The following is a 26,728-nucleotide window of genomic DNA, read 5'->3' as shown; positions in this document are numbered from 1 at the left end:
TCGTTGTAGCTTTTTCTTTTTACAAAGATATGAACAGCGATATGACTTTTTTTTAAATGGCACCCCTTTTTTTATTTGGTAATTCATTTCCTCTCCTAAAGACCCATTCAAAAATATATCACAGTGTACCACTCACTGAAACACAACGTTATTAATTACATAACACAACATTGATTTTGATCGGGATCATAAACTCGTCCACTTGCTGGAGTTGTCAGAAAACAAATGAAAACCAAGTAAAAACATAACACAAAATTGGCTTTGGCTCTCCTGTACCATTGTCCAGGAGTAGAACATTCAAAGGTGCTCAAAGTGGTGACCCTGGACACCGATACACTGATGCACTCAGAAATGAAAGAATTATTTACTGCTTTCAGTGTTGCCTGCTGAAGAGAATTACAAGCAAACACGATACGTTCCTGCACGTCCTCTGGAGTTGTTGGAATATCGCGATAGACAACGTCTTTAATGCATCCCCAAAGAAAAAAGTCCAGAGGATTTAAATCAGGAGACCTAGCAGGCCAAGTAACTGTTCCTCTTCGACCAATCCATCTGGCAGAAAACCTTCGGTTCAGAACACAACGTGCTGGACATTCATCATGTTGATACGACATAAGCATGCTAGTTCTTAGTGGTACTTCATCCAGAAGAGGAGGAAGAATTCGTCTGAGGAAGTTGGCATACGCTGTGCCGTTTATACTGCCATTGATGAAATAAGGGCCAATAATTGTAGTACCAAGCATCCCACACCAGGCGTTAACTCTCCACTGACGCCGATGTTCCACCTGTCTAAGTCATTGTGAGTTGTCGCTGGACCAATAATGGATGTTCCTTGTATTTACCTGTCCTTTTCTTGAGAAGGAACATTCATTGGCAAATAGAACGTAGGAGAAGAAGTTCGGGTTGGCGAGGATTTACTGCTGTGCCCACTGACAGAACTGTACAAGATTCTGGAAATCATTCCCATGCAATTCTTGATGTAGGTGTTCATGGTAAGGATGTAACCGGTGACGTGTAAGGACGCGATGTACAATGGTTTTAGGAATGCCAGTCTTGTGTTCACCCTGTCGTGTGCTCACATGTGGATTCACAGCAACGGAAACGAGAACAGTAACTTCGGCAGCTTCGTCTGTGCGAGTGCTACGACGATTGCGTTGTCGTGGATTGAAGCTTCCCGTTTCCTGAAACGTCACAACAAGACGAGAAAAATCCATCGGGAAGGTGGGTTCTTGTCAGGATATCGCTCTCTGTACAGTCCCGCTGCCTGCGTAGCATTTCGCTTACCTTCAATAACAACAATAAAAGAAATGTTATGTCGATGCAGTTTGTAGGAAGGACAGCCTTTACTGTATGCCTACTCTACACAACAGTATTTAAAAGGACTAAACTACTGTACTAAATGTACCCGTGCATGAGAAAACAGTATTGCAATTACTGTTCAGCTAACTTACATTCCGCCGGCCGAAGTGGCCGTGTGGTTAAAGGCGCTGCAGTCTGGAACCGCAAGACCGCTACGGTCGCAGGTTCGAATCCTGCCTCGGGCATGGATGTTTGTGATGTCCTTAGGTTAGTTAGGTTTAAGTAGTTCTAAGTTCTAGGGGACTAATGACCTAAGAAGTTGAGTCCCATAGTGCTCTGAGCCATAACTTACATTCCACATAGATTAGTAGCATTTCTACGTTCTCTTCATTGGTGTACATTCTACTCACACAACTCTTCAACATACGATGGCTGATGGAATGACGGGTGTGCATTCTACTTATATTTACATCTGGCCTCTGTCAACGTCAGCACGTGGATGTGTGTCCATTACCCCGATTATCTGCACTAAGCCCTGAGAGCGTCAACGTCAATGTTGTGTTATGTAATTAATAACGCTGTATTTCAGTGAATCGTACATTGTGATACATTTTTGAATACGTGTTTAGGAGAGGAAATGAATTACCGAATAAAAAATACAGGGTGCCATTAAAAAAAAAATCATGCCGCTGTTCATATCTTTGTAAAATACAAAGCTAGTCATGGTGGTTGATGTTGCCCTGACGGCTAAAGAACATTTGCTTGAAACATTTTGTAATTTGCATCTGGACAAACAGTTATTTAGAGTGGTCAAGATAAATGGGACACCCTGCACATGCATATGCCGGTATTCGCCTGAAATGATTTAGGGCGGACTGGTATTTTTAAGGATATGGCTCCATTATTTTAGCTATTGCGCCATCTATTTAGCTACAAAGCAGAGCACCCTCAACAACGATCGAGATCATTTGGTTGTAGATGAGGTTGCGAGGGTGGATCAAAACGTAATGCCTCCTGTGTCATAATTTTTTTTTATAAAATCCTATAACACAGAAATTAGTATGGATGATAGCCTGAACTGACCTCTAGACCAAAGTACAGTTCAACACAGTCATCATGCATTTGTAAATATTTACGCCTTCGTTGAGCATATACATAAAAAAAATTTCTAAATATGGTGATCTTGCTTCTTCACCCATGATTTTAAGAAACGTGTTTTGCTGTTGACTGTGAACTCTAACGTGTCTGTCTTCTTTGATCGCTGTATCAGCACGCCCTAGATTGTTATCTGTGACATGTTGTTGACAGCTTACTGCGCTGTTTACGTGCGTTGTTCATTCCTCCGTTTCCAGATGTCTCCACACAACGCCGCTCATGGCCGATGTCCGTTACAGAGTCCCTATACACTTTCGTGGTGGATGAGATTAAAACAGAAATCATGGGTCAAGAAGCTAAACACAGAATTTTTTCCAAACCAGTTTAGATGCCAGGGTTCAACTGTGGCGCAAATATGTACAAATGCCTGGTGACTATATTGAACGATAGTGTTGTAGAGAACAGGATGCGAAATTCACTAATTCCGCTGTTATATATTAGTTATTAACTTTTTATGACAGTGGAGCCATTACTTTTTAGCCACTCGTGTGATAGCTGATGCAAATAAAACCAGGAAGAGTTCTAAATGAGTGTTTCACTAAAATGTCGCGTTTCCCGTGCTGAACCTTTTATATGGATCACAGTGCCCCGGAGCAGTCTGTATTACACTGACTGAACGGAATGTCGTCTGAGAAAGTAGCGTCTCAGTAGCCCGGCAACAAAAAGCTGCCATAAAATATTCTCCATGGAGTACTTCAGCCGTGCGAGAGAGACCGGAGCGGTCACGGCGACTGCCAGCTGACTACGTCCGCAACTTGGTGCTAGGCTGGAATTTGCGGAGTGGACGTTGACCCGCCGCCAGACGCGTCCTGCCTGTCCGGCGAGCACAGCTGCTGGTTTGGCACAGTTCTGGACCGCCACGCTGGAAAGTCGTCCCAGCGGCGTAACCCAGTGCTGCAACACAGCCGTGTCTCCCTACAAGGCAGCGGCAGCTAGTGCTCTACGTTGGACCCGTCTTTATGTACATCTGTCCATCCGCTAGAAGTGGATAGTGAGGCCAACCACACAGATTAGCAGATTTATAGTTACTTTTCTACTGAGTGCTTGTTCTTATCTTGCAGACATCCTTTTATATTCAGCTTCTCCCGAAATTCCCCTTGTAGAGAGTAAGTCATCCCAATATATCGATAACGTGTGTATGTATAGATATGCGGCTTTGGATACGATATGTCGGCATATGTGCTGGGTTTTCTGACATACGCAAGTAATTTTGAACACACCGTTGAGCATACAGTAGCGCCTTTTCCCCGACAATTTGGTGATTTTCACCATAAACGAAAAACGTATTCACGTTTTGGACTGTCTTTGAAAGTATGGACAGCTTCACGAGGTGTCTTATCGCTATAGCAGAAAAACACGGATTGATGGACTTCAACCGCACTTCGTGCGTTTGCTTACAAAATCTCAGTTCAATGGTCCTTGCGTGCCCATCGTTACCGACCGACCGTCATGTCTTCCTATGCTACCTCCGTCATTAGGTGCGCCACGGACAAGCATGGGGTCAGCACTGTTGCAGTCGTACGAAGAAAAAATCCATGGCAGTACTGGGAATAGAACCCGATTCCTCTGCATTGCAGGTAGCCGCTCTAACGGTTTAGCTATGGAGGCAAGTCGTTTGGTACAGAAGTGCAGACGTAAGCGAGACAACCTCTCCTGGGTGGGGCAGCAGTGTACAGTTGTGTTACTTTGTTATTATTTCTACATCTACATCTACATGGATACTCTGCAAATCACATTTAAGTGCCTGGTAGAGGGTTCATCGAACCACCTTCACAATTCTCTATTATTCCAATCTCGTATAGCGCGCGGGAAGAATGTACACTTATATCTTTCAGTACGAGCTCTGATTTCCCTTATTTTATTGTGGTGATCGTTCCTCCCTATGTAGGTCAGTGTCAACAAAATATTTTCGCATTCGGAGGAGAAAGTTGCTGACTGGAATTTCGTGAGAAGATTCCGTCGCAACGAAAAACGCCTTTCTTTTAATGATTTCCAGCCCAAACTCTGTATCACATCTGTGACACTCTCTCCCATATTTCGCGATAATACAAAACGTGCTGCCCTTCTTTGAACTTTTTCGATGTACTCCGTCAGTCCTATCTGGTAAGGATCCAACATCGCTTAGCAGTATTCTAAAAGAGGACGGACAAGCGAAATGTAGGCAGTCTCCTTAGCAGGTCTGTTACATTTTCTAAGTGTCCCGCCAATAAAACGCAGTCTTTGGTCAGCCTTCCCCCACAACATTTTCTATGTGCTCCTTCCACTTTAAGTTGTTCGTAATTGTAATACCTAGGTATTTAGTTGAATTTACGACTTTTAGATTAGACTGATTTATCGTGGAACCGAAGTTTGAGTTCCTTTTCGCATTCATGTGGATGACCTTACACTTTTCGTTATTTATGGTCAACTGCCACATTTCGCACCATTCAGATATCTTTTCTTAATCGTTTTGCTGTTTGTTTTGATCTTCCGATGACTTTATTAGTCGATAATCAACAGCGTCATCTGCAAACAACCGAAGACGGCTGCTCAGATTGTTTCCTAAATCATTTATATAGGTAAGGAACAGCAAAAGCCCTATAACACTACCTAACGCCAGAAATCACTTCTGCTTTACTCGATGACTTTCCGTCAATTACTACAAACTGTGACCTCTCTGACAGGAAATCACAAATCCAGTCACATAACTTAGATGATATTCCATAAGCATGCAATTTCACTACGAGCCGCTTGTGTGGTACCGTGTCAAAAGCCTTCCGGAAATCCAGAAATACGGAATCGATCTGAAACCCCTTGTCAATAGCACTCAACACTTCATCTGAATAAAGAGCTAGTTGTGTTTCACATGTATTATGTAAATGAAGTCCTCTTCGAATGGTTGTTTCCAGTGCCACCGAAAAAGTTTTATAGTTCCATTAAAAAAATATACGTAATAATCCGGCAGCTATAACCGATAACTTATAAGACTTCTGTGTTGACAACAATTCTTTATTATATTTAAGCCTTACGCTTTTCAGCTTTACTATTATTCATTTTCGAAGGAATGAAATCCTATTGACACAAAATATCGCGCCGAAGTATTGATATGAAGCATAAGTGCAAACTCAAACTCCACTTACACTTACGCGTCGTTTAATTATTTTGCAGTTTTACTTTTTATTAACAGGATTTTGTTCCTTTGAAAATGGCTTAATGGAAATATTCTTTACCTAAGCTTAATTGTTATTTCCATCTTTGGTTTGTGTCAATCTCGAAGCTGAACGAAACTCACAATAATGCTCTAACACGTAAAAAACTACGAGGGTTGGAACTTTAATAGTGGCAACTATTTATTTACAGATCGTACAAAATAGATGCGTGTTTCAAAGTTTTACTGAACTTCAGTGTAGTCACCAGCATTGTGTATAACCCGTTGCCAGCGATGTGGAAGTTCGTAGGATATTCTTAGCAGTGCCATTTGTGTTCACAGTTAGAGCTGCGCGGTCCGTTGCCCGACGAATTTATAGCTGTTCTGAAGCGAATGCCGTGAAATGTTTCCTTCAGTTTAGATGTGTGTGTGAAATCTTATGGGACTTAACTGCTAAGGTCATTAGTCCCTAAGCTTACACTACTTAACATAAATTATCGTAAAGACAAACACAAACACCCATGCCCGAGGGAGGACTCAAACCTCCGCCGGGACCAGCCGCACAGTCCATGACTGCAGCGCTCAGACCGCCCGGCTAATCCCGCGCGGCCTTCAGTTTAGAAATCGTGTTGAAGTCAGGGGAGTGCAGTAGGTGGTATAGCACTTAGCAGGCCCATCAGTCAAACAAATCAGTAACAGCTTGCACTGTACGTGCTTGAGCATTGTCCCGCAAAATGATGGTCAGGTCCTGCAGAAAGTGTCATCACTTCTGTCTCTAAGCTGGTCGTAGGTTTTGTTCCAAAAATGAACAGCATTGTAAGTTCAACTCGGTTTTCTAAACTGAAGAGAACACTTCACGGCATTCGCTTCAGAACTGCTACAAATTCGACTGGCAATAGACCGCGCCGCTCGAACTGTCAACTCAACTGGCACTGCTAAGAGTATCCTACGAGTTCCACTTCGCTGGCAACGGGTTATACACTATGCTGGTAGGTAATTTGAAGGTCAGTAAGACTTTGAAACACATATATATTTTGTACGAGCCGTAAATAAATAGTTGCCGTTATTAAAGTTCCAACCCTCGTAATAATAATTATAGCCGCATCTACCAGCACAGCATCCGTCGCACAAGATTGTAGGAAGACCATCTCCTTTAAGACCATTCTTACTGACATCGTGTTATCGCTATTATACTACTGTGCCAGTTTGTCTGATTGTACTGAACACTACTAATTACATATGGAACTGAAATTCAGATATTTGTGGAAAGCGAATCTCATTACTCTCTCCGGGTTAATTTGAGAAGGTGATTGGTAGTGAGGGTGTGCTGCGGGCACCTGATTGCCGAGTCCTCTCTGTAACAATGAGGTTGAGATAACAATCAACAAAGACAGACTCACGTGCATAGACGTACCCGATAGACAAACGCCAACATTGTCAATGCATTTACGCACCTCCCAGGTCAACTACACGGTATCGATCAACGCGTACCCCAATGCAAACCGTAGTTAGCTATAGACAGAGTGGTGGATCTATATCTTCAACTCTTTTCTGTTATCTCGAATGTGAAATCAAAGTGCTGCTCAGGACAACGAGTTGCAGTGATAAGTTGACGTCCAATGTCGTAGCTTCCCGTGCCGCACTCCTCCAACGTAGGAGCGGCTGTTGACGGAGATAGTCGTAGCCTGCAGCCAGAGGATGGGAGGGTCGGGAGGGAGGGGAGGCTGGGGAGGGGAGAGAGCGGTCCTCGCCGCCCGATGCGCTCTGCTAGCCGACTGTGGCGTGCATGCAGCACCGCAGCCGAGCGGAGGTTTCTTTTCCAGATAGAGGGATCGCTGTGCGCATAAAAAGCGCTCTGTGCGAGCGAAGCAGGCCACTGTGTTACCAACAGTACACTAAAAACGGCGGGGAGAGGCTCAGCGGGACCGATGGCCTTTGTAGTCTGGTCCCTTCAACCCCACAAACCAACCACCCAGAGGCTCCGCACTATACATATGACAATCCTGCCCCGGTCGCCAGTTCAGACTCCGTTTGGATGACCAACTTCTTCGTTCCTAACGCCCCAAAACGGTGCACTGCTCACGAAACGTGCTGATTAGAATAAATTTTTTTCACTTTTAATCCCCGCTTATACAAACAAGGTACTTTTACGAATGCACCAAAGATAAGTTGTAGTCGAGGAAAGTAGAGTGGGGCAGTTCATTTGTTGTTATAACCTCTCTACTTTTATCATGTTATTTTGCTATTTTGTCGGAAACTGACATTTTGAAACTGTGGTCGTGTACAAAATACAAGTTGATGCTTGCAAAGAAGAAACCAGCAACCAGCCACTATTGATCATTCTATTTTATTTATACAGATTGCACCAGTACCGATTTCGAACCGGCAGGTTCATGTTCAGACGCCTGTTCGCGTCTAGATACACATTTGTTGATGTTTACATTCATTTATGGCTCGTTACTCCCCCTTGGCATGGACGTGCGTTACAGTAAAAAGTATTGTTAGAAATGATGTAATTAGATGAACAGAAGTGGAATGTGGTGTATGGATAGAGAAAATCATCTCTACAGACGTAACAGAGGGATGCTATCTCTTTACAATAAGTGTAGAATAATCTGTGTGAATGTTCTTTATCATTGTATCTTTATCTAACGGTGTGATTCTGCTTAATTATCGTGCATAAGTTGTTCAGGTGGCTATTTCTATGTCCGCTACCTTGCAAAGACAGCATAATTATTTCGTGCGTCTACCAGAAACCTCCCCATATCCTCTCAGTTTTCCCAGATAATCCTGTCGGGGAAGCACAGACCTTCTCGTGTGTTCTGGGCTGTGTTGTGGCCATATCGACAGGTTTTCCCAAAGAGGTCCAGCAAAGCTGTTTCCTTGTGAATCAGTGCGCTTCCCGCTTTTCTCGACCGAACATTACGAGACAACCGTCTCCTACCTCTAGAGTCAATTGACAGTGCTGGCTTGTTGGAAGTGGGACTTGGGACCCAGTCGCTATCTTGATAACACCTAACATTCTTTGAAACATATCTCGGTACGATATTTTCCCAAGTAGTGCGGATTGCTTTTTGTTGATTATGAGGAAATCCTTTCATTTACTTCGCAGAATATTCGGGACTGCTTTTCCGTTTCGTTTTATGGAACTTCTCCGTTAATTTCATGATTAATGCTCAAACTGGTTCTTTGGCTTTGTTCGTGCCGAGGGCGACGTTGTGACCAGAAGGGTCTCTTTCGCTAATTGCCTATGGTGTTTTAGTTGAGAATAGTGTATCATCAAAATGATAAAAGTTTCAATTTGATCCAGACAATTTCCTCTTTTTTATCCAGACTATTTTTTCGAATGACAAACCACGTCTAGAAACATAAGTGGTTTGTACCTGGTCTTTCGAGTTACTGCCCTCGGCAATCGCTTATATTCATACAGTGTAATCACGTATTCAAATCGCAGAATACCAGTTTTGAGACAGGACTTTCTGTTAGGCCTTCCTGCGTCATATAGACGGAATAATGATGTTGAAGGGCAGGCTAACCTACTATACATTAAGAACATCAGTTCAAACAATAGTTCTCGACTGGTTTGGCGATTATGTCATTTATAACTTTATGTGCAAGGGCTCTGACCGAGATATCCCCCTGATTCACCTGCGTAGTTTCAGTGATGCCGCGATGAGCCGTATATTTCTGTTGCTGAGTTAATTGTGAGGCTTGTTAAAATTAATGCAGAATTATCCTCCTTTTACATACTTCCCTATTTCTCTTCTCTCAGTCCTTAAGATTATGATGCTGGGTGTACCTTATAATTAGTTTTTCAAACATGGTCATAATAAAAGTAAGGGACTACTGTTTCATTTTAGTTTCAATGTTAGCTCACGAATTTAATGTGGGATTTTAACCACCTTAATAAATTGCCATTATCAGTGATAACTGTTTTACGGATAATCCACCTTATTTCACATTTTTTCGCTTCTTGAATGTGGATGAAGTTTATTAAATTCAGTATGACACTTTGGGAAATTTGTTTTTATATGCAGCACGCACGCCACGTCTACGTATAGTCAGACTGTATCGGTGGGACCGTTTCTGTTGCGTCATTTAATGTCAGGGTTTGTGATTAATAGATCTACCGGCACAGCACACATAGTAGACGTAAGTAATATGTAATTTATGTAGCTGCTTGTTGAGTCAGAAGAAATGCTGTAAGTCCAATATATATGGCAGCTTGATTGCCTACTCGACACAGAATTCATTTACGGACCACCAAGTTCATTCATGCAAACAGACAGGAATATCCTATAATTCACACTTAGGCAATACGTAGCATGATTTTGCGTTGAGACAAAGACAGGGTAGGCAGATTGAATTTGGTAGTTCCGGCCGAGATAACATCGCACTTGAGAGGAAGTAGGCAGCTTTCAGTGCCAAATGATATACATACAATCGGTACATATGCCTTTTAAACCTGGTTGGTTCAAATGGCTCTGAGCACTATGGGACTTAACTTCTGAGGTCATCAGTCCCCTAGAACTTAGAACTACTTAAACCTAACTAACCTAAGGACAACACATACATCCATGCCCGAGGCAGGATTCGAACCTGCGACCGTAGCGGTCGCGCAGTTCCAGACTGTAGCGCCTAGAACCGCTCGGCCAAAACAGGTTGCTCAACCGTATTTGATAGTGGTAAACACGTATTCTCAAATGAATTTTTCGTGTCAAAGGCCTCGGCACCAGTTCAATAGTGTGTTACATAGCTGAGTCGCCGAAAGTCAAAAGAATAATCGCAAAGTAGCCTATCTTGGCGTAAAGCACATTACAACAATCATGCGAAGTAGCGATAACCAGAGCTCTACAAAAATTACTTTGAGAACTGGCAGTGGAAGATGTCATACTGATTATCACTGTTGTCTTAATTAGTAATGAGACACTTCCTTAGAGCTTGAGCTGTAAATAGCGTCTCTAACAACCTCGTGCTCCGAAGGACACAAAAAGACCGGCAGGCTGACGGTTGAATTGCTCCTGTAATCTTAATAGGGAGTAGCCGTAACGGCTCAGGGGTGTCCACGATGCATCTTACACTCTGCAGAGTAGCGTGCATCAAACACAGATCCTTTCCTTCGGCGAGTAGTAATTTTACCAGCTAAGTTATTCGTTCACATCTCACGAATTTGATTCTGACGTATCTCCTATCCAAACACCACAGTGGCACTCTACTACACGTTTATCTTGATAGGATGTCCACAAATGTTGTACACGTTATTCCTAGTTGTAAACATCAGGATACTGTTGTTCTAAATTTTATTTTCCAGTGCAAAGAAAGCACAACGAGTTTTCAGGGCAACTGTCCCATCGTCGGCTGCATACTGGCCAACAAAAATGAGGTAACGTAATGATTCTCCAAAACACGAAATGTAAGCAGCAAATTCATCTCATATATTACTCATAACTGATAACACATTCAATGTACCTGAGGATGGGATTGCTGTCCTGAAACCTAACTGTGCTCCCTTTTATTGGAAAATAAAATTTAATACAAGTGTACGTGGATGTTATTAATCGTGAATACATCTACTACATGCCTTACTGGACTAACAACTGTAGGATCAAGGATATGGCGGAGAACGGATTATTCACACCATACGAGTTAGAAGCGTTGACCAAAAACATCGAAACACCGCGACAAATGCGTGCTTGAACATAAATGCAGATGCCAACCAAGCAGCCGGCCTCTTTGACCGAGCGGTTCTAGGCGCTTCAGTCCGAAACCGCGCCGCTGCTAAGGTCGCAGGTTCTAATCCTGCCTCGGGCTTGGATATGTGTGATGTCCTTAGGTTAGTTAGGTTTAAGTAGTTCTAAGTCTAGGGAACTGACGACCTCAGATGTTAAGTCCCCCAGTGATTAGAGCCATTTGAATCTTTTGCTAACCAAGCCCGCACGTGGCGCTGTTGTATTTGGCCGTGAAAGGCACCTATGCAGTATCCTCTGTACGTTGAAGGTGTCAGTCGTGATCATAACAGTGTTCAATGTAGTTATGGGTGCACTATGTCGAATTCGAACGTGGACCTAAGAATTTTTAGCATATTGTAGCGCCGTCAGTAACTGTGATAGACTAATGTTTTGAAGAATCAGCCTCAGTTGCTCAAATTTTCATGTCTTTACCAGGTTTCGGCTAAATTAATCTAGCCTTTTTCAGAAGCATAAAATTACTATAACATGCCAGAGTAAGGCACAGTCAAAATTAAAATTAAAACCTATATTACCGTAGTACCATGTTAAGTAGTTTTAATTCGACATGGTACCAAGGTACTATAGGTTTTAATTTTAATGTTGACTGTGCCTTACTCTGGCATGTTATAGTAATTTTATGCTTCTGAAGAAGGCTAGATTAATTTAGCCGAAACGTGGTAAAGACCTGAAAATTTGAGCAACTGAGGCTGATTCTTCGAAGTGGACCAATTGTCGGTACTCCTACTGTGGGTGCTTCCGCAACAAACGTAGTCGAAGTGACAGGTGTGTCAAAAGGCGCCGTGTCCAAGATTTAACCGCATACAAGGAAGGCGGAAGAACATATTCCGCTAAATCACAAAGCGCCGACGAAAGTGTGTGTTGTGTGATCGTGGGGGACGGCCTGTGGGGAGGATTGTGACGAAAGAGAAGAGGACAACAGCAGCAAAAGACACTGCAGAACTGAATGTCGCAGTCGCTAATCCTGTCAGCATCGAAACAAGCTCCATTAGAAGCAATTTGCAGAGCGAGCTGCATTTACGAAACTACTCATTAGTGATGCAAGTGGATTCAACAGGGAAACGTGGTGCCGAAGCAATAAAACCTTGACTGGAGCAATGGCTTCTGGCTGAGTTTACATCGCATGAATGAAACGTGGCAGCGGTTCGACGATGATTTGGGCAGCCATATAGCGCTGTTGCAAGGTCACATTACTGCCAAGTATTATGTGACCGTTTTGGCTGATCAGGTTCATCCCACGGTACACTGGTGGTGAGTGTTCGCACAGTTCGCCTCGCCAAGGATGGTTCTGTGACCTAGACTGTGAACTGTCACATCTCCCTTGCCACCGTAGTCAGCAGATCTCAATATTATTGAGCCTTTATCGTCGACTTTGGAGAGAAGAGTGTGTGGTCTTCATCATAGTTGCCTCAACTTTCCACTACTTTACAGAAAGAATGGTGCAGCATTCCCAAAACCGTACTGGACCTGTGTTTATCCACTTCGAGGCGAGTGGCAGCGAGTGGCGAGTGGCTATTGTGAAGTTAACGGTTTTGGTACAATGGTGTTTCCATATTTTTGTCCACACGGTGTATTAATAGAATTAATCTGTCACTCTGTATCGGAGTGTACGCTGCAATGTAGCCGGGGGCTGTGACCGAGCGGTTCGAGGCGCTTCGGTCCGGAACCGCGCTGCTGCTACAGTCGCAGGTCCAAATCCTGCCTCGGTCATAGATGTGTGTGATGTCCTTAGGTTAGTTAGGTTCATGTAGTTCTAAGTTTAGGGGACTGATGACCTCAGATATAAGTCCCATGGTGCTTAGAGCCATTTGATCCAATTTTGCTGCAATGTCACTGACTGGCAGACTAATATCGTTTGATGCGTCGGTGTTCTATTCATCCCAGTGCCACTTGAGTCAACAGCACGACGCCGGTGATACGATTTGCAATTTGGAATGAGTTGAACGTGTCAGTTTAACAAACGTCTATTCATATTATCACTTTTTTGATTGTGTGATTATTAATTCATATCTAAAACTCATCTATTGAACAGAAGGTGTTGTTATTCAGAAATTCTTTTAACTTGTTTCTAAACGCTCGTTTGCTGTCTGTCAGTTTTTTGATGCTATTTGGTTAGCGGCCAAAGTCTTTTATGGCAGCATGATTCACCCCTTTCTGTGCCAAAGTTATATTTAACCCAGAGCGGCTAAGATCAGTCTTTCTCACAGTGTTGTAGAAATGCACATCGCTGTTACTTTTGAATTGGGATGTGTTATTGATAACAAATTTCATAAGCTACTATGAATATATCTAGATCCTTAAACAAAAGTCTGCAAGGTGAAGATGGCAGGGCTCCACCTATTATTCTGATAACACGCTTTTGTACAATGAGTACTTTTTCCTTAATGATGAACTACCTGAAAGTATGATGCAATACGAAAGTGGTGAACGGAAATAGACATTTTTTAGAAATGATATATGCTGCAACAGTCACTTGTTACTATTATTTAATTAGCACATCGCGCTTCGACAGCATGCTGCTATCATCAGCTGCATTTATAGTTACTTTTAAATTGTAATTAATATGAAGTGATGTTAGTTTCCTCTCCTCTGCGTGCCAGTGATGTTATGTGTCGAAAAAAGACGCCTGTTCAGGAAGATAATATGTTATAGTGTGTATATTCTGCTAAGCATGATTAGATCGTTTGGTTAATGTATTACATTTATATTGGTAATTTCATAGTTTGAGACACAGAACACAGTAACAGGTACACTGAACTGAAGGTTAGCTACTATCGTTTTAGAAGCTTCGTTTTAATGTATTTGTAACTGTATATTAATCTCTTCGCCTCGCTAAGTGTGTTAAATTTAGTCTTGTTATATGGATGTTATTTGAGGACTGCGATTGTATTGTAAGATTTAAAATATATATATATATATATATATATATATATATATATATATATATATATATATATATATATACGTCAAAAGTTAATAACAGGTGTGTTAAAATATACTGCAAATATCAGTAACAAGTGACTGTTGCATTTTTTATTATTTCTTAAAAATTTTACAGTACAGTCGCAGCGCTTAAGTGACATCCATATAACACGGACAAATTTAATAAAATAGGCATATTAAGCTAATTTCCTGATGTCTTTATCTCAAAAATTTGTAATAACTCTAATAGCATAAGCAGCTGAACTCAAACGTTTTTTCGGGTCATCACTGAGTTTCTTCCAGTTCAGTCTCTCATCAATGCCCTCACACATGCCCAAAAATTTGGAATATACTGCCTTAGCTACAGACTTCTGATCAAACTTTACATTTATTAATGGTGTTATACCATTTACTCTACAGAACCGTATATACTCAGCTCTATTAAAATATAAGGACAGACAATTTGCACAGAACCACTTAATAAGTTTCTGAAAGACATCATTTACAATTTCCTCAGCTAATTCTTGTTTGTAGAGGAGATGGATATTAGTGGGAACACAGTGCTTGATTGTGGTAAGAGACAGTCAGCGAAATCAATCACCTAGGCGCGTCTAACCTCATGCTAGCAGAACCAGTGGAAGAAGGTAATTCTCACCGGGTTGGGAATAAGATAGTGCCATTTGGAACACTGTTCCCTCCTCGTCTGGGATGATCCATCAATATATAAAACTTGCGTTACAACATACTTTAACTAATTGTTTCATACGTTGACATAAACGAAACCCTCAAGTTGGCTAGAGTCCTGTCCACCGTCTTAGCCGACAGCGGCAACACTGTAACACGCATCCTACCTGAAGTGTTGAGGAGAAAATGTCGTTGAATTCAGAATGCATTGCTCCACGCCTGATTTTTAATAAATAGTCACGTGTAAGAGGCAGTTTTACCAACTTTTTTCGGTTTCCTTTCTCATTTCATTAAGCAGCATCGTAAATCAGTATACAAAGTATATATAGGAATTTAGCTATTATATACTACGATCGTACCATTTTAATCATCCACCGTGGAAATAGTGCACAGAGTGCGTCATAAGGACATTTCTCCAATCGACTGGTGAGTTTCAATACATTGATTTCATTAGTGACAAACCACACATTTGTGTCAACATAACGAGAAAATTTGGAAAAGAACTGCTAATGTGTGTTACTGGGGGAATCGTAACGGCAAATTGGTTTGTGAGAACAGGCATCGTTCGAACCAGGGAATGTGTATGTTGGTATCAAGCAAGCTCACAGATGATCATGTTGTTGAGCGACCTAAATCCATCACCATCATCATCATCATCATTTCCAGTTAACATCATCTGCCACACTGTTGAGACCACCCACGCACATATACGTTAGTTCACCAGACATTTCATCAGGAACACAGCTTTGAAAATTTCGCGTAGTTCTCTTCCCTATCCTTGATGTTTCACATATACTCAAAGGACAAAAAGTATACCTTCTATTGCACAATACTTTAATAACACAACGGTGGGAATAAACGCTTACCATATGTGGCAATCCTGTGACGAGCGACGAACATCATAAGTCCTACGTAACATGGACACATCTAAAATTCGATGAATGTGCCCTTTACAGAAAACTGCGCCTGCAATTTCAGCAAAATTTCACCGTATAAAAGCCTCATCTACGTGATCGCACATCGAATAGAAAGCGTTGCGTTTGCGATGTTGGGTCGTTTCACACTCTGTCGGATACTATTTGAACGCACTTTCGCCCGGCTTAAATAGCGATCAGGCAGTTCCAGGTGACGCTGGAGGCAAAGATTTCAATTACGCTGATACGGTGGTGAACTGGCAATGGAGGGTGAAGCTTTGACAATGCCAGCAATTCGTGCTGGCGAAACGTCAGAAAAATCATTAGATGAACGTCGGCCGAAGAACCCGAGGCAGAAGCCAATAGGCAGTTTGTCAACAAGTGGCCACGAAAGCCTTAACAATTTTGTAATGTGCAAAGAGTTAACTAACTGGTGACTGCTGACAGACACATGACAGTGAACGAATCGTCATGCTACGTTGGGATAGGGGAAGAAAGTGTTTGCAGAATACTGAAAGTGTTGACATTAAAAAAGGTTTGTGCCAGGTGGGTTCCCAGGATGTTTACAGTGGCTCACAAAGAAACAAGAAAAACAGTATGAAGCGAACTTTTGGAACAGTACGAGAATGGTGAATTTGTTGGAAGAATTGTGACAGGGATGAAACATGGCTCCATCATTTTTCACCAGAGATGAAGAGGCAAGCGATGGAGTGGCATCATGCAAATTCACTCAAGAAAAAAAAATTCAAAACCACACCTTCTGCTGGAAAAGTTATGGGTACGGTGTTTTTCGATTCCGAAGGACTCTTGCTTGTGGACTTCACGCCAAGTGGAACCACCATTCTGGTGCATATGTGACGACACTGAAGAAACTTCAAGCTCTACTGAGTCGTGTTCGACCACATCGGCAAAAGCAGGCTGTTTTGCTGTTGCACGACAATGCACGGCCACATGTCAGTCAACATACCATGGAAGCGATCACAAAACTCGGAACGACAACACTGAAACACCCGCCTTACAGTCCTGACCTGGCTCCATGTGACTATCATCTCTTTGGGAAACTGAAAGACTCTCTTCGTGGAACAAGGTTTGAGGATGATGACTCCCTTGTGCACGCTGCCAAACACTGGCTCCAACAGGTTGGTCCAGAATTTTACCGTGCTGGTATATAGGCGCTTGTCCCAAGGTGGCGTAAGGCAGTTGAGAGGGATGGAAATTATGTGGAGAAATGAAAATATTGTTGCTAAAGGATGTATCTACACACTGTAAAACTTTCAGACATGTAGAATAAAAGATGTATTTAAAAAAAATAGTGTGCATTTGTTTTGGAGTGACCCTCGTGGTTTTAATGATGTTGAAAGAGTGGTAAAACAATGCAGATAAAGGCAACTTTCCAAAAACACCGTGTTTGCAGATAACTATATTTCCTAGCTTTTCTTCCGACCTTTTTATATCAATACACCACCAGCTCCATCGTGCATTAAGAATGCAAAATGTTGTGGCATGGTAGTGGACAATGACGTTGCTGGCCGAAGTTTTTGCTCGGCTCTGTAAAGTTGCTGTGCAATGCTTACGCAGCTAGCTGAGCCTTTAACGGCGCGTCGTCAACTTTCCAGGTGGCAGGCGGTCATTAGACAGTTAGCTGCAGCGAATGGGCAGCGATGACTGAGCATGCTGCGACCACGAGATACTCTTAGTCTTTCGCGTCCTAAGAATATTATCTTGCTGTCCAGTACTAACATACCTTCAGCACAACTCAATGGAAGAAAAACTTAATTCTCTACTGGATTTCTTTAAATATCCATTCGCATCCCAAAGGGTAGAACCCACTTATTGACATCCAATCGGCTGTAACGTCCACGTTTCAGTCAAGTACTCGGTGATCTGTTATGAAGCCCGTAGCTACCTGTAAAACCACTGCATAGTATCTAACATACGAAAGACGTGATGCTAATCCATTGCCCCGTTCCACCGTTCAAAAATGGTTCAAAAAATGGCTCTGAGCACTTGGGACTTAACATCTGAGGTCATCAGTCCCCTAGAACTTAGAACTACTTAAACCTAACTAACCTAAGGACATCACACACACCCATGCCCGAGGCACGATTCGAACCTGCGACCATAGCGGTCGCGCGGTTCCAGACTGAAGCGCCTAGAAGCGCTCGGCCACAACGGCCGGCCGTTCCACCGAGACACGTAATTTACATTCCTACTTAACAATCATACACTGACAAAAAAGAAAAAGAAATCGCAACACCAAAAAATAATCAACGTAAAGTAATGAAATTACGAGGGCACATTTGTCTAGGTAACATATTTAACTGATTAACATGAAATGTATTCGCATATGCGAATATGGACAACCATCAGCTGCATAAGTGACTGACATTGCAAAATCGGAGGTTAATGTAAGAGCGAGATAACGCAAAATGAACATATTTTTGAAAAATCGATTTTGTTTTAAATTTTTTACGTCCTATCTGAAACGCTTGAGTGGATGGGGGGACAGGGAGGGGGAGGGGGAGGCTTCGGAAATATCGTGTATCCAAGGCTGTTGCTTTTCCACAACAAATACCGCCTGGTAACTTTCCGATCACCTCGTATATGGCATCTTTCTCAGAATGCGTTTGCTGTTCTTGATACGCTCTTGACTGTGAGGTCAAAGGTCAGAGTGTTCACGACTAGTCCAGTGCGAGGTTACTGTGCTATCAGTCTCACGGATTCATTGAAATCTAAGAGATAAACAGCATTTGTATCGTTTCTTTATCGGGTGGCCTTGAACTGAGTACAAGGACTCAGTGTAATGGTCACTAGACGTTCGATCTGTTTTTTATGATAAAGCATCCGGTACGAAAAAATATCTCGTAATTTAGTAAATGACAGCATGTTTAAAGTACAGAGTTAGTACTCTTATAACTGCCTCGCGAAAAAATACGAAGATATTTCGTTGCTTTCAGAGTAATATGTTGCCTCTTAAGGGGATAGGAATTACCAGTTTTATATATACAAGGTGTACAACTTTGCTTCCGCCGTTTGCCGATAGGTGGCGACAACGGTAAGTAGCGGTCGAAAGAAACAGATCGCAGACGTCAGGCTGTTAGCTTGGACTTCGGTCAACATAACCTCATTCAAACATTAGTCGATTTCTGTCTGCATCATAAAGTTGTTCTTGATTGAAAATAAATGTCAGTTTACGAGCCTAATTCTCGTCATTTGCGGGAGGTGTTACTGTTTTGTTTCAGTATGAAGAAAATAGCGGCTGAATGCTCTCAAGTACGTATGGTAAGGACGCTATTAGTGAAAGAACGTGTCGTGAGTAGTTCCAACGCTTCAAGAACGGTGATTTTAACGTCGTAGTCCGGTATAGTGGTTGAAGAGAGAATGTTTTCGAAGATGCAGAATTGGAGACGTTGCTGAGTGAAGACTCCCGTCAGACTCAAGAAGAATTGTCGTAATTAGTGGGAGTGACACAGCAAGCCATTTCAAAACGTTTCAAGGCTATGGGCACGATTCAGAAAGAAGGAACTTGGGTCCCGTGTGAGCTGAAACCAACAGACGTTGAACGACGTTTGTGTGTTTGTGAACAGTTGCTTCAGAGGCAAAAACGGAAGGGATTTCTGCATCGCATTGTGACCGGGGACGAAAAATGGGTTCATTACGATAACCCTAAACGCAAACAATCATGGGGGTATCCCGGCCATGCATCCACGTCGACAACCAAACCAAATATTCACGGCTCCAAGATCATGCTCTGCATTTGGTGGGACCAGCTCTGCATCGTGTACTATGAGGTGTTAAAACCAAGTCAAACAATCACAGGTGCTCGTTACCGAACGCAGTTAATGCGTTTGAGCAGAGCATTAAAAGACAAAGGGCCGCAATACAGCGAGAGGCACGATAAAGTGGTTTTGCAGCACGACAACGCTCGACCCCACGTCGCAAAAAGAGGTCAAAACGTACTTGGAAATGTTAGAATGGGAAGTCCTACCCCATCCGCCGTATTCTCCAGACATTGCTCCCTCTGACTATCACCTATTTAGATCAATGGCGCATGGCCTGTCTAACGAACACTTCCGATCTCATGAAGAAGTCGCAGATTGGATCGATTCGTGGATCGCTTCGAAAGATGAACAATTTTTTCGACGCGAGATTCGTACACTGTCCGAAAGAGGGAACAAAGTAGCGGCCAGCGATGGAAAATACTTTAAATGATACATGTGTACCCAGTTTGTTTAATTAAAGCGTCAAATGTTTGGGAAAAAACGGCGGAAGCAAAGTTGTACACTTTGTATTAATTTTTTTAAACTTCCCTTTGCATCCCATTCTTTTCACTGCCTCTGTTTTGATGTCGATGTAGTGAAGAAAGAACAGTATTCGGTGTGATAGTTTCAGTATTTTTTGGTTGCTGGAAATCGGCTTTAACACTGTAACAATTCGCCGATAGCAACTCTCTCTAAAACAATGGAACTCTGTGACAAAGTAATGGCTTTCTTGTCAGTTGTACATTCAAAATGTTGTTATCTGTGGAATCTCAGAACTGAACTTCCTCTGCACTTCAAATATCCCTGTGTAGAGTACTTTGCATTTCTTTTACTAATATGTTCTTTAGTTTTTATTTATTTAATGTACATTCGATTGGTATTTTTTGGAATTTTGTGGTAAGGTACTATGGGACTAAACTGGTGAGGTCATCGGTCACTAGACTTGCACATTACTTAAACTAACGTACGCTAAGGACAAAACACACACCCATGCCCGAGGGAGGACTCGAATCTCCGACGTGAGGAGCCGCCGTTCGATTTGACCTTCGTGTCAATGGCACAAGTTCTTAGTACACGTCATAATAAAACTAAAACTTTTGGATAGCAATATAGCAGAATAATAGTATGGTGCACCACTAATTTCCTGAATAAAAAGAAAGAATAATAAAAATAACAACATTGATGATGGACAGTATACACATAAAAACGTTGAACGTCATAGTCTCATTTGTTAGAAATAAGTACATTTAGAAGCGAAGTGCATCTCACATTAAGACATTGAAATTTCTGCAGTGGTCAAGCGTAATTGAATGCAGTTTCTTAAATGATATTTTGTAAGGAGGGCGAATACCGAGGCAACTGTTCCTAATACTTGCATGTACCAAGAAATCGAACCAGTCAGATATTTTTAACTGCCACATTGTTGGATCGACGAGCTGATGTTTATTCGGGCTTGTCGATATATGAAAAAAGAGAGACTGTTTCTTATTGCTGATATTTTCAAATATTTTAATCAGAGTCTTCATTCAGTACTTTCACTTGATGACCCACCATCCTTCACGAGCATGGCGCCTACTATTATAAACACGTTATACATCAAATTTGTGTCCCCTATGGAAAAAGAGACCTAGAGATAGGAGATCGGGGAATAAGCTGTCCATCTTACAATACCAACACGATCTTTCTAACGGTGTGCCAAGATTTCATGTGCTGTAAATCACGCGTCAGCCACAAAGCAAAAAATGCAGGGGCGGCATTTCTTCGAAATGTGCTGATAAGATATCTGGAAGGGAGCTGACGTAGGGATCGCAAAAGAGTGCTCCTGTGACAAACTCTCCAAAGATTCCGCGGCTCAGTTTCGTGACACACTGTGTTGTACCCAACGCTGATTCTCCGCCGCCCAGTAACAATTGCTGCGTGAAGTTATGCACTATTGATATCACTATCATTAATTGCGCTCTTCATAAATTTTCTGGTATCACCTACGGACATCAGAGTAAAATCGAGAAAAGTGAATACGCCAGTGGAAATCATCTTCATGTAATTGCTACAGCAGAGACGAGAGATGAGAATGGAGTTTCCACTGCCACAGTAACAGCAGGACATTTGCGTATTTTTCTTATTCAGATGGTCCGGTGAAGTTTCCACGTCTCTACGTGGCGCCTTGCACCCACACTGCAGCCACGTCGTAGTTCTGCGTCCAATCAGTAGCAATGTTTCGTCAGGTGTATCCTGGAATTCCAATCATTTTGAGACCAGAGATGTTTATGAATAGTCTTCTGTAATAAGAGATTGGAGTTAGCGTAGCTGTTACTAGACATTCAGACAAAGCCCTTAAAATTTCTGCCAGGCTCTTTGTAAGTAGGTGGGATGTGCAGTTTTTACTCCTTTATTAACTTCTTCGTGCAAAGACTATCGTACGAAGTCTGATCAAAAAATTGTGGAACATTCGTGATTTCGCGCCAGTGGTATGTTGGAGGGAATTGCCGTTGGCATCCCTGCACACGTTTGTGTTTAATGTGTAACTGCCGGAAGTTTCATTGTTGTACGTCTGTTAGTTATGCTTTATTGAGTAGAACGTTGTGCTGCACAGTTTGCGAATTTCGAGACGGCAGAGTTAGAGGAACAACGCGTCTGCATTAAACTTTGTATGGAACGCAAGAAGACCTTTACAGAGACACACCAAAAGATGCAGAAAGCCTACGGTGGTGAGTGCTTTAGCCGTACTTGGCGTTAAGAATGGATCACACGGTTTAAAAATGGCCGGACGGAAGTTAAAGATGATCCCCGTTCAGGACCCCCTTCGACGTTTTCCGACGACGCTTCGTCAGGAACGTCAAGAAACTGTGCATGACAATCGAGGACTAACTGTCCGAGCGATTGCAGAAGAATGTAACATTTCAGTTGGCTCATGTCATGCAATCCTGACACAGAATCTTGGAATGGATCGTGTTGTCGCGAAGTTCGTCCCACGGCTCGTGAGACAAGACCTTCGCCTCGCAATCTGTGAAGAGCTTTTGGATCGTGCAAGTGAGAACGAGATGTTCTTTAATAGAATCATTACTGGTGATGATACGTGGGTTTACAGTTATGACGCTGAGACAAAAGTTAAATCTTCACAAAGGGTCGGGACAGGTTCTCAAAGACCAAAGAAAGCTCGTCAGGTCATCTCAGATGTCAAAGCCATGCCGACATTTTGTTTGACTTTGAAGTATTACTTCACCATGAATTCGTGCCACAGGGACAAATTGTTAATCGATTGTACTACAGAGACGTGTTGCGATGCCTGCGAGAAAATGTGAGAAGGAAACGGCCTGAAATATGGCGAGACAATTCATTGCTCTTGCATCAGATTAACGCACCCGCACATTCAACCTCGTTGGCGCGTGACTAATGCACAGAAAAAGAAGATCACTGGGCTGCCTCGTCCTCCGTACTACACAGACCTGTCTCCTGCGAATTTATTTTTTCTTTTCCAAAGTTGAAAACCCCGTTGAAAGGACGAAGATTTGCAGCTATAGATGAGATAAAAGAAAATTAGCAGACGGCGCTCCGCGCGATCCAGCAAGAGGCGTACCAAGACTGCTTCTAGGCGTCGAAACGATGTTGAGAGCGATGTGTCAATTGTGAAGCATAGTATTTCGAAGGAGACTACGCAAAAATAAGTAAAGGGAAAGTGTAGAATTATTTTGTGGACAAAGTTCCTGAATTTTTTTAACCGACCTTGTACACAGACACGACCGTTATGCAACGGCAGATTACAGGTTACTGGTGCAGCAGACACGGAGCGATCACACAGTAAAATGAATGGCCCGGATGTTTTCCTACAGCTAAGACTAGCCGTCCGCAGCTTCAGGCAGCTAACTCACAACAGTCAGTCATATCTGTATTTAATTTTGTCGTAGTGTTTATGCTTAACATTAATTGCATTTCTTTTTCTACGTAATGTAAGATGTCACTAAACGTGATTTTTTTATGTTTTTTTATATTTTCGATATAATGCCGTTCTCTGTTTCGACCAGCCAATATGTATGTGTATATAATTAAATCTATTACTGGTTGTATATATATATATATATATATATATATATATATATATATATATATATATATGTGTGTGTGTGTGTGTGTGTGTGTGTGTGTGTGTATATACTGGTGTGTAAAACTTAAGGACGAAAGTAACTTTCGCATTATATGTCACTGCCAAGTAACGTAGCGCAATGAAACTTGGATATCCATAGAGGAAATTGCTACAGTATAGTAGAGGAAAGTACCCAAAAGTGGACCCCCATTTTGTTTTTATTTTTTTTAAATATCTAATATCTGCAATTCATGCTTTATGAGCATTCTATATATACTTCATTTAGTTGTCAACTTGTTTAAGTGAAATTTTTAACAGTTTGAAATAATTTTCTTACTGTAAAAAGAATTACAAAAAAACCTTACATTTTTTTTTCTTTTTGGAAAATTGGTTCCTAATTCGGACACCCTTTTAAAATATTTTAAATAGCGATGAAAATGAGCCACAGAGATGTCACAGTGAAATAAAACACAATTAAGATTAGAAGTATTGCTTTAATGAAACCAAGTACGTATTTTGAAGTAGAAATAATTACAAAATGAAACAAAAGTCGAACAATTTACGAATACATTGCCTTTAGCGGCAGAAGTCACAAATGTAATTGTCTTTTTCGGCCTCTGCACACGCTGTATGTGCCCACAAGCTACACATTAGGCATATGACCCACAGTTCTTCTTTTGTGTCCTCTGAAAATTTCCCATAACAGAAGATGCACTCAGTGTCTTCATCATCTTGGGAAAGCTAACTCCTGCAATGACTTCTAATTCAGACGTTAAACTAGAGATGCTTGCATGTTCATCTTAATTGCTGTATTTATCGTCTTCTTTCTTGAAATGAAAACGCTTTTTTACTAGTGCTTTTGCTTTTCCTGAAGACCTAACTGATACGGAACCGTGACCGCGACAACTTCTGCCCTCTTGTCCTTAACCATGTCTCTGTTGCTTTGTAGCTTCTTTTTCTTCTTTAGCTTTCTGAGTTTCAACCAGTTGCGTTTTGTAGGGCGAGGAAGTGATCACAATAGAACTACAACCTTTTCGTCCCCTAGTAGAGGTTCCCTTTTGATATGCGAATGGATTTTTTTTGGTAGACGAGCTAAATTCTTGTGATACTCCACATGATGCATGGTGCATGATGCATGGTGGTGGAGTCAATTCCTGATCTGCCAAAGATGTTGATGGCTTGTTTGGATTGAATGGCTCTGACAGCTGCTGAAGATGTCGATGGCTTGTTTAGATCGAATGGTGCTGCCTGGTTCGCCAAACAAGTTGATGGATTGTCTGATATCAACGGTTGTCTCTTAGCGGTTTCATAAAAAGAGGTTGTTTGCTTCGACAATGTGTTCTGCATCTGAGAAAAGCGTCTTGTTCAAGGGGTATGACCCTGTAACTTTAAAACCATTGATAGCAATTTGAGCTGTTTGACATAAGCTCTGCCAAATAGCTCCATGATGTTATAAGCACAGAGAGCCCGTTGATTTTGTCTTGCTCACTGCCTCACTTCTTTGCTGTAGTAGACTTTGAAAGGACTCATAAACGTCCTATCCAACAGCTGCAATTTATGCGAGTTATGAGGAGGCAATGACACTATGGCAACATGGTTTGCTCTAGCCCGATCAATTAAGTCAGTGTTCTGTGTATGGCTAAAGTTCCCATCGAAGATTAGTAGCAAAAGCTTTTCCTTTGTAGGATTGGTCTGGATACAACCAGAAGGATGCACTGCAAAGATTGTGCCTGGCGGTGCCCCTTCCTTCAATTGGTCACTCATATTTTTGCGCGAAAAAATTACCAGAGGACACACAAATGAACCAGCAGCATTTAAACAGCAGACTATAGATATAAGAGCTCATCTTTCTGCTGATGTTAAAGTAGCAATTTGTTTTTTCCCCTTCAGGCCGATTACTTTCATAACTTTGGATTGCATGACAGTAATTCCACTTTCGTCCACATTATAGATTTTGTCTGGGGTGAACTTTCCTTTGTTGTAAACTTCTTCTAGTAGTTTGTAGAACTTCTACGTATTTTCTTTGGTGAAACCAAAGACCCTGCTGTAAGATGTACTGAAACGTCCCCTTAGAAAAATTATATATGACTGTGCTTAAACTGACACACAATATTTTTTTAGCGCAACGCCATCTGACTTTCAATAATCCCTACAAAAGAATGGCCCTGACTAACATTAACCTATACGTTTCACAAATCACTTACCTCACAAAAATCTTGGTTACTCATATAGCAGTTCATGACATCCAGTCTTACAAATTTCAAAACTCCGCCATTTCTCTCCCCACATCCACCACTGCTGGTGGCTCACCTCCAACTGCGCAACGCTACGCGCTGTTAACATCCAGCTGCCCAACACTACAATAGCCAACAACAATGCAAATCAGCCACAGACTGCACACAGCATAGCCAGTGATTTTCATACAGAGCACTTCGTGGCGTTACCAATAAAAAAAAACCTAAACAGCCTACTTACATAGCCCCCATGCTTCCCAAAAAAAATTTTACAAATTGTTTGGGGCAGTGGCCAATACAGATTTGAAAAAAAAATTTTCATAATCATAATTACAATAACAAAGAAATTAAATGAACACATTTATTGATACAATGTTGGTCAAAAGCTAAAATTTTTTCACAGTCCATAAAGACAGTCCTGATCATTCATCACAGTAAAATTGCAGTGTTTTTTTTTTCTCAAAGTCTGAGCAGTAAAGGAGAATGCACATGGAAGTAGTGGATTTCCATGCAGTCTTGAAGAATTAGTGTTGTCCTTCCAATGGAAAGACAGTGCTGACTCTTGACATGCAGACAGGTAATGGGCTACAACAGAGCAAACCCACAGCAGAGTCAGTCGAAGTTGAAGAATACTGGTAGGTAGGTCACCACAGAGCAGACCCACAATAGTCTTGGTAGAGAGTATGGCATTGGTGGGCCACCAGAGGTGCAGACCCACTGCAGTCCTTGTAGAAATAATGGTACTGGTGGGCCATCAAAGATTCAGACCCACTGTAGTCCTTGTAGAGATTACGGTATTGGTGG

General features: G+C 41.9%; 1 protein-coding gene across 1 annotated transcript in view; it reads left to right on the top strand.

Moving 5' to 3' along the window:
• Positions 1-26,728, top strand: part of LOC126416320 (ATP-binding cassette subfamily G member 4-like) — a 487,342-nt gene that overhangs the window by 136,310 nt on the left and 324,304 nt on the right. The window lies entirely within an intron of this gene.

This window comes from Schistocerca serialis, chromosome 8, assembly GCF_023864345.2.
Source record: "Schistocerca serialis cubense isolate TAMUIC-IGC-003099 chromosome 8, iqSchSeri2.2, whole genome shotgun sequence".
NCBI classification, from domain to species: Eukaryota; Metazoa; Arthropoda; class Insecta; order Orthoptera; family Acrididae; genus Schistocerca; species Schistocerca serialis.
The sequence above is the reverse complement of the archived record's forward strand: the minus strand, read 5'-3'. Positions and strand labels throughout refer to the sequence as shown.